Genomic DNA, 8,266 nt, shown 5'->3' with positions numbered 1-8,266 from the left:
GGTGGGATTATTTATGGTGGCTGAGGGTTGGTGCGTGGACTGAGTGCATGAGCATGGCTGGGGCTGGAGCATGGGAGTATTATGCACAAGGATAAATGACATGGGATTCCCTGTGAAACCTGTAAAAGTTGTGGCATTGATTCTTGTAAGAGATTACTTGTGAAAGCTGTTGCTTGGTTTTATCATTTCATTATGGAAAAATTTAGCAAGGAGTTATTGTTGCCTCAGCATGGAAAACATGGAATCCTATGCAAGCATTGGGCTTAGAAAAAGCGTATTGGTGGAATGATAAATCCCTGCCATTGCATTGATGAAGTAAAGTACATCACATGTAGTACATAATCTATGACAAGTTACAATGGCATGTAGTACTCCATCGTTAAATGAAGCATAATTTATGGAAAGACATATTGTCGGGTGTAAGAAAATATCTACTGGGTTGGTGGAAAAGATGGAGGCTTCTCATCTAGATATTCCCAGTGGGTCTCTTGGAAGTTGCATCCATGGGGTAGGGCTTGCTGCACATGTACCCTTGTGTGAGTTCATGTGTCACAGGCCCTGTCACAGCCGGTAGGCCGCACACACATTGTGGAGGAACCTGCATGTTACAGAATGTAGTGAAGTACTTATCCCACCACTCTTCATTGAGCTCTCGTAGCCTCATTTTCGGCTGTTCAACATCCGCGTGCCTCATTGCCTCAACCTCATCGTAGTCGTAGTTGATGCTCGCGTACTCTTCTTCATTTGCATACCATTCGTACTTGCACCTAGGCTTGTTGTACTGTTGGAGGGAAGCAGGTGAATTAAATGAAAGTCGTAGCACGGTATCATATCATGCACACTTACCCCACATCGGTACCAAGCAACCTGGCGAGCGGGAATGATTTCTGGTGTGATATTTTACCGCAGTCGGACCATGGCATACGGGACTTGTGCCCTTCTATCTGAAGCTCGATCTCCCTCTTCTGCTGTGGGTCTTCATTTCTCTTTAGCTCTTTGTCATCACATTTGAGTCTATCAAGGATGTCGCGCCATAGCTTGTAATGACCCATCTTGCCCTTATCCTTGTTGGACCCGGACCCTGAACCGGTAGCCATGGAAGGGATTGTGTTGGAGATGAAGTAGCTATAGATTGGTTACCCTTATATGCATAAGGGGGGAATACTGCTAGAAACTGTTCATTGTGTTCAAGGCAGAGTTACTGCGCGTATGTTGAAAGTGTCCACCGACAGAGAAAGAAGAAGGGATAACGTCACGGGCGAGTGTCCAAGCTATAGGTGTAGGCCAGTTGTAGGTGCAAGTGTTGTGGATGTGATGCGTCACATGCTCGAGCATCTTCTCTTACAACGTGGAGTGATTCCTTTTACATCGTGCATGAACAGTCTCAACTAATGTTGAATGATACAAGGGCAACAATAATTGATTCGTAGTTGTTATCCACATGGGGGGAAAATGATACATACGAGGTAATGACTTTTTGTCGTAGCATGGGTAAGGTCAAGGGCCCGTGTTTCGTCAACCAATTTTATGAGTTAAAAATGGTTTGTAGAATAACGATTGATAATAATTCATTTGAGTATGGTTATATAACACAATTACACTGAGATCTATACCTTGTTGTAGCTAATAGTGTACTTATACTTCTCCTCAATTTGCTTGATTATGAACCCTGGTTCGTAGTTCAAATTGTTCATAATCTGGGCGTACATCATATTGGCGATAAAGGCTGAGATGATGTTCTTGTGGCTAGGCTCAAGTTCATCCATCTTGCAAGTGTGGTTGACCATAATCGATATCTCCCAATAGTCAACCCACTTCCCCTTGAAGCCGTGCACCCGCCATAGGCAATCTGCCTTCACGCACTTGATATCATATTCCTTCTTGCTTGACTTCACAACATAAAACTGTCGTCGAAGCGATGACGTCTATTGAGTCACTGCATCCTTCATGGCCTGATTGGTAGGATACCTAGCACCATGGGTCACCTCATTCTGCGTATACTCCCAGGCCACTTGATTCGTCTCATTCATCATAAGATTGTTGAAGTTGAGATTGTTCTAGTCCGCAGGAACAGGAGCATCATCCTCATCATCCGAGATGTCATACTCAGGAGATTCGTCAGCCTGAAGATCATCCCGCTCCATCTGTTCAATTAGAGAAGGGATTCGTTCCCCTTCGTCTGCCTCACCGGTTAGTCCAGTCGGATACTCTAATGAATATGTACCATCCGGATCGACATCATCCTCATACTCTTCCTCATCACACTCCTCCTCCGTGTATCCCCACCCTGCATCTCTTCTACTGCCTTCTTATTCTTCCATTGCACAAGCAACATAGGAGGTCAACCTCTGTGCACAACATCCTGTAGCTACCTCTTCCACACTGAATCTTCCCAGAGTGGGTACACCTCCCAGTATATACCATCTCTCACTCGGTTGCCAACAATGCTAATGGTCATCTCTTAAACCTCGAGGTCTATTTTGAAACCCCACATCAACCAGGCATACAAGTGTCTGACACTTTTGTGCATAGGTCTCAAGATACCCTTATCCATTGAGTGAAATACGGACAATACTACCCCTTCCGGACCATATAATATTTCACTGTCCTCATAAAAAATCCTAAACTACCACATAAGAGACATACTTGGCAAACATCGATGAAAACACTAACATTATTGTGACAGAACATAAATAATTACGTAAAACTACATCTATAATGAAAAATTGATTACAAACATAGCCCAACACGTAATCTATACTGAAACAAAATATCCCCTGGTCGCTATATCAAGCACCTCTAAATCCTATATCTACTGCATCAGTTATGCCTACATTATGTCTAAATCCTACATCTAATATCTAACATATGTTTAAATACTACATCTAATTGCTAAAAAATGCGTACAAAAAGGATCTAATCACTAAACATATCGAACCATAATTCTAAAACTAGATCTACATTCTAACCTACGTCTAGTGGCTATCCTACCAGGTTTGTAAAAAAATTCTAGATCTAGCATTTAACCTATGTCAACCTAGCACTAATGGCTATCCTACCAAGTTTATAAATAAATCAGAGAAAAAAAAAGCATACATTTTTCCTCCAGCAGGGCTTCACCGCACAATTTCCCCCTCTCCCCTCCCTTCCCCTGCCCTCCTCTCCTCTCCTCTCCTCTCCTCTCCTCTCCTCTCCTCTCGGGTGTGTGGGAATGAAATGAGACTGACGTTGGTAGGGCCGGCGTGGCCGGATTAAATACCCAAAATGTCTCGCTCCTTCAACAGGCGAGACCTTTTGGGTGGGTCCGCCTGGTGCCACAGCCATGAAGGTCTCGCCCATTGAATGGGTAAGACCTTACTCTCTCTGGTTATTTAATACACTGAGTGCCGGGGCCTACAAGTTCTCGCCCGTTGAACAAGCGAGATCTTATTCTCGCCCTTTGAACGGGCGACAACAGCCTACAGATACAATTTTTCCAAACGGATATGCATTATATATATATATATATATATATAATATTTTGAAGAATGCATAATTTGGAACCGACGCTGCAACAATTAGGGCTTATTTGGAAGGGGCAAGTCTTGGTCCATTTAAAGTTGTTTTCTACCCACCACCTGAGATGGACCAAATAGCTAGCATGTTCACTGTTAAGTTCATAGCTTTTTATTTTGTATTTCAAAAATAAAAAATTGCAAAACTAGGAATCCATTTGAAAAAATGGGAAAAATAGGCTACCATCGTCCTATTTCAATGGGCGATAGGTTAACAAAAATAAAGATGTCACCTTTCCGACGGACGATAGGTTAAAAAAAATCAAAGAAACACCGTATTCCATTACTATCAAAATTCAAAATACTATCGAAATAGTCATGAAGAATTATGAAAAAGTTATGTTGTAGAGGATGTTATAATCTATCTCTTCAAAAAATTTGAATTCAAATAATTAGTTTTACAATGAGAAACAAAAAATACAAATTTCATTGTACATCGTGTGACAGATTGTGTCCAATGAAATTTGCATTTTTTTTGTTTCTTATTGTATATATCGTATTTTTGTTTGAATGTTTTTTAAGAGTTAGATCATAGTATCCTCTACAACATAATTTTTTTTTCAAAATTTTTTATGATATTTCGATAGTGTTTTGATTTTTGAGAGTAATAGAACACAATGTTTATTTATTTATTTTTAATCTGTCGCCAGTTGGAAGGGCGGAATCTTTATTTTTTTTTAAAGCTATCACCTGTTAGAAGGGTGGCACCTTGCTTAGGGTTCAACTTATTGTCGGTTACCGCTCGGTAATTACGATCACCGAGCTTACTGGATCGCACCGCATTTGTAAACTGAATGGGTTTCGAATTTGAATTAAAAATTTTAAAAAAAATCCTAAAAAACTAGAGACAATTCTAAGACATTCCGTGATTTTTTTTCAAAAATAATTTCGTTTGCATCATATTCTATAGGGAGGAGTTTTTTTAAAAAAGAAAAAAGTTGAAACGTGCGGCTCATTTATCATTGTCTTGGACTCACAAAAGAGAGATCAGACGACTTACCAATACCTCATCGATATGCTAAACAGGTTAACTTGATCATTTAATCTTCTCGACGATTGCATCTAAGTTTAATTGGTATTCATATTCATGTACAGGTCGTACACAAGATACCGAAAAAAGAGTATCATCTACTTTCCATTCAGGAAGCAATATGATGTAAAAAATGACTTTCTGGTACGCAGGGAATATTCATGTATTGCATTTCCTATTGAATAAAAAGGTTCAGTTCATTCCACTGACGAATCTTTCCCTCTTGAAGTGTATGAGGCAGGTAGCTGTCAACAATCTCTATGCGTTTTATGTTGTTACTAACATGCACGCATTCAGCCTGGACGGAGATGCTCTTGGGTTCAATGATCTTGAGGTATGAAATAACATATCGATACATTCTTTTCAATTTTTATACGTGTTCAAGGACTAATTCTTTCGATTCTTCAAACACAACGCTCGAAACTACGCACAAATGCATTACAACCTGCAGAAATACATGCCCTTCAAGTACAGATTGCTGGGTTCTTCTTAGAACATATTATCAACCCAAACGGCGAGTTTCATGAACCGATTGTGCCGTCCACGCGTCGCAGATCTTTAGATGACACCATTCTTTCTAGTAGAGAGTATGCAATAAGGAGGAAGGCTACCAAGGGGCTTGACACCGTATTATATTTCGCCAAATAACACGATATTAATATATGTCATTAATTACTATTTATTAATGAATGATATGAATTGCTATGTATGATGCAAAGTTAGTATCGATAGGATGGCCTTCCAATGATGATGCGAAGGAGGAGCAAGAAGCAATAGCCAGGAAGCGTGCCCAGGACGAGGATGAGAGGCTGGCCCGTCAGTTGTGCGCTACAGAGGAGCAAGAAGCTGTGTCCCGTAAGCGTGCCTAGGAGGAGGAGGACGAGAGGGTGGCCCATCAGTGTGCTGCGGAGGAGGCCGAAGGCTCAAAACGTAGAGGCGTTCAGGCGTCAAACTTCGATGTCTTTGACACATTGGCAAGCCTGGAGCTTAGGCGACACTGCGGTCGATCAGGCGTGGCCGGGTCCAACGCTCTACCACCATCGGCCCCCCACGTCCCCGGATGTACACACGCCAACAGTCGACAGTGCGGAGACACGATCCTCATCGCAGGAGAGGAAGTAGAGGTAGAGGTAGAGGGATACTGGACTGGCTGAACTCGACCGACTTTTCAGGGGGTGACATGTGAGAACTATTATGTACATATGTGTGTTTGTCGATGCCTATGACTTGAAATATGTGTTCATTACTATGTATTAATGAAGATGCATTTATTATTTTCTTTACATTAAATATATGTATCATTGTATGCATGTATTGAGAGAGAGACAGAGAGATCGAGGAGTGAGAGGGAGTACAGAGAGGACAAAGAGAGGGAGGAGGGGAGGGAGGAGAGGAAAAACACTGCCGGCTGAATCCTTCAACCGGTAGTGCTTTTAGGTTTATCACTACCGGCTGAAGGATTTAGCCGGCAATGATAAGACCCTTCACTGCCGGTCCACTGAGCCGGTAGTGATAGTCCATGACTATCACTGCCTGTTGCCCATTGCCGGCTCCAAAACCGGCAGTGAAGGTGGTTTGGAGCCGGCAATGAAGGGGGTTTCTATAGTAGTGAATAGAGCGAGGTACTTTGTGCAACCGCACTATCTCGCACATGTAGAGCAGTACCAAATCACTGGCTGAGTTTGTGGAACAGATAGGGATAAAATGTGCTACCTTACTTAGGTGATCCACTACAACCCAAATAACCTCTTTTCCTTGTGTGGTGCAAGGTAATCCGACCACGAAATCCATAGCAATGTCATCCGAGGGCCACAGGGGACCTTTAGCGATTGCAATTTCCCACTGGGACACTTGTGTTGGACCTTAACTTGTTGGCAAACCCCACATGAAGCTACATATTTTGCCACATCTACCTTCATTCTTTTCCACCAAAAGCTCCTCTTTAGATCATGGTACATCTTATTCTCGCCGGGGTGTACCGTGTATGGCGTGCGATGTGCCTCTCAAAGTATATCCTCTTTGACCTAGGATTTCTGTGGCACACAAGATGACCATGAAATTGCATCGCTTCTGAAGCATCCAAAGTGAAATTTCCAACTTTATCTTCTCTAATACACATTTTCAACTCTTGTAGTAATCGATCATATTGTTGTGCTTACAACACATGCTCAAGTATGGTAGACTCAAGAATGACTTGTGTCTCTACTTCTATCACTCCAGCATAGCAATATGAAATACCCATATGTTCAAATTGCATTATTAGACAACTCAAGGTAGGGGGAACAACCTTGCGGCTCAAGGCATTGGCAACTACATTGGCTTTACCTGGCATGTATAGGATATTGTGGTCATAAATGATCAGCTCCAACCATCTTCTCTACCTCAAATTTAGATCCTTTTGAGTGAAGATGTACTTCAAACTCTTATGATCGGTTAAGATGTCATAAGACTCTCCATACAAGTAATGCATCTAGATCTTCAATGCAAACACAATGACAACAAGTTATAAGTCGTGCGTGGGGTAGTTCTCTTCATGCTTTTTCAATTGCCTCAACACATAGGCAATCACTAGCCCATCCTGCATAAGGACACACTTAAGTCCTACTCGGGAAGCATCTGAATAAATGGTGAAATGTGTGCCAGGCTTTGGAAGGGTATGGACATGAGCGGTCCCTAATCTCTCCTTCAGTACTTGAAAACTACGCTCACACTCCTCAGTTCACTGAAACTTTGCATTATTTTGTGTGAGCATGTGTCGACGATTGGGGAGCCACCGATCTTACGAACTTGTAGAGAGAGCAGGGGATGCTTCCAGTAGACGAATCACACACCACACACATGATTTATATAGGTTCAGGCCTCCCTTAGGATAATAACCCTACATCCTGTTGGCCTTGTATTAATCTCTGGGACTATTTACAAGGGTGTGCTTGGCTATCCTAGTTAGATCTAAACCTATTTGGAGGGCTCCCTTGTGAGTAGTCGAGAAGAGATGCTAATACAGATCTAAGTTACAGAAAGCACAGGGGTTCAGAGTTCTTGTAGGCTTGAATGACTTCAATGGAATTGTATTGACTTATCCTCTGCAGGGTCCCCTGGATCCGTATGGGGGGCGTTATACGGCCTCTGGAGTCCTTCCTTCTCATTCTTGGAGATAAATTTCCTTGTTTATGAGATATCTTGGGTATCCCTGGGCAATTTTCATACGTCCAGGGATAGAGATATGCACCAAGAATGTAGGAAACCCTAGTTTTATACTACCTATCGTCAAGCCCCCACAAGTACGTGAAATAATGCTTCGACGGATCAAGTACTTAGTCAGCAAAGAAAAAAAATTTGACCGACCGCGTCCACGTGTAGAACTTGGGCCCACTGATAGGATGGAACATCTAACCAGATTCTTGGAGTCCTCGGGTCATCTATCCAGGATTCTGAATACTTTCAAATACTTGGGTGAGTCCCTGAGAAGGTATTCCCTCCGGATAGGAATTCTGATTTGTCCAAAAAATATTGTCCCAATATTTTGAAAGGATGTGGAGAACAGACTCATTGCTAACCGGGTTTGAACTTTGAACCGTGACACCAGAGATTTTTGCATGGTGGTGAAGAGATTCTTTACCTGACAAGAGGTCATGATGACGCTCAGGGACTACGCGGATATGACGATGTGATACACCGTCCT

The sequence above is a fragment of the Phragmites australis genome, chromosome 14 (genome assembly GCF_958298935.1).
Source record: "Phragmites australis chromosome 14, lpPhrAust1.1, whole genome shotgun sequence".
NCBI lineage: Eukaryota > Viridiplantae > Streptophyta > Magnoliopsida > Poales > Poaceae > Phragmites > Phragmites australis.
Note: the sequence above shows the minus strand (reverse complement) of the source record.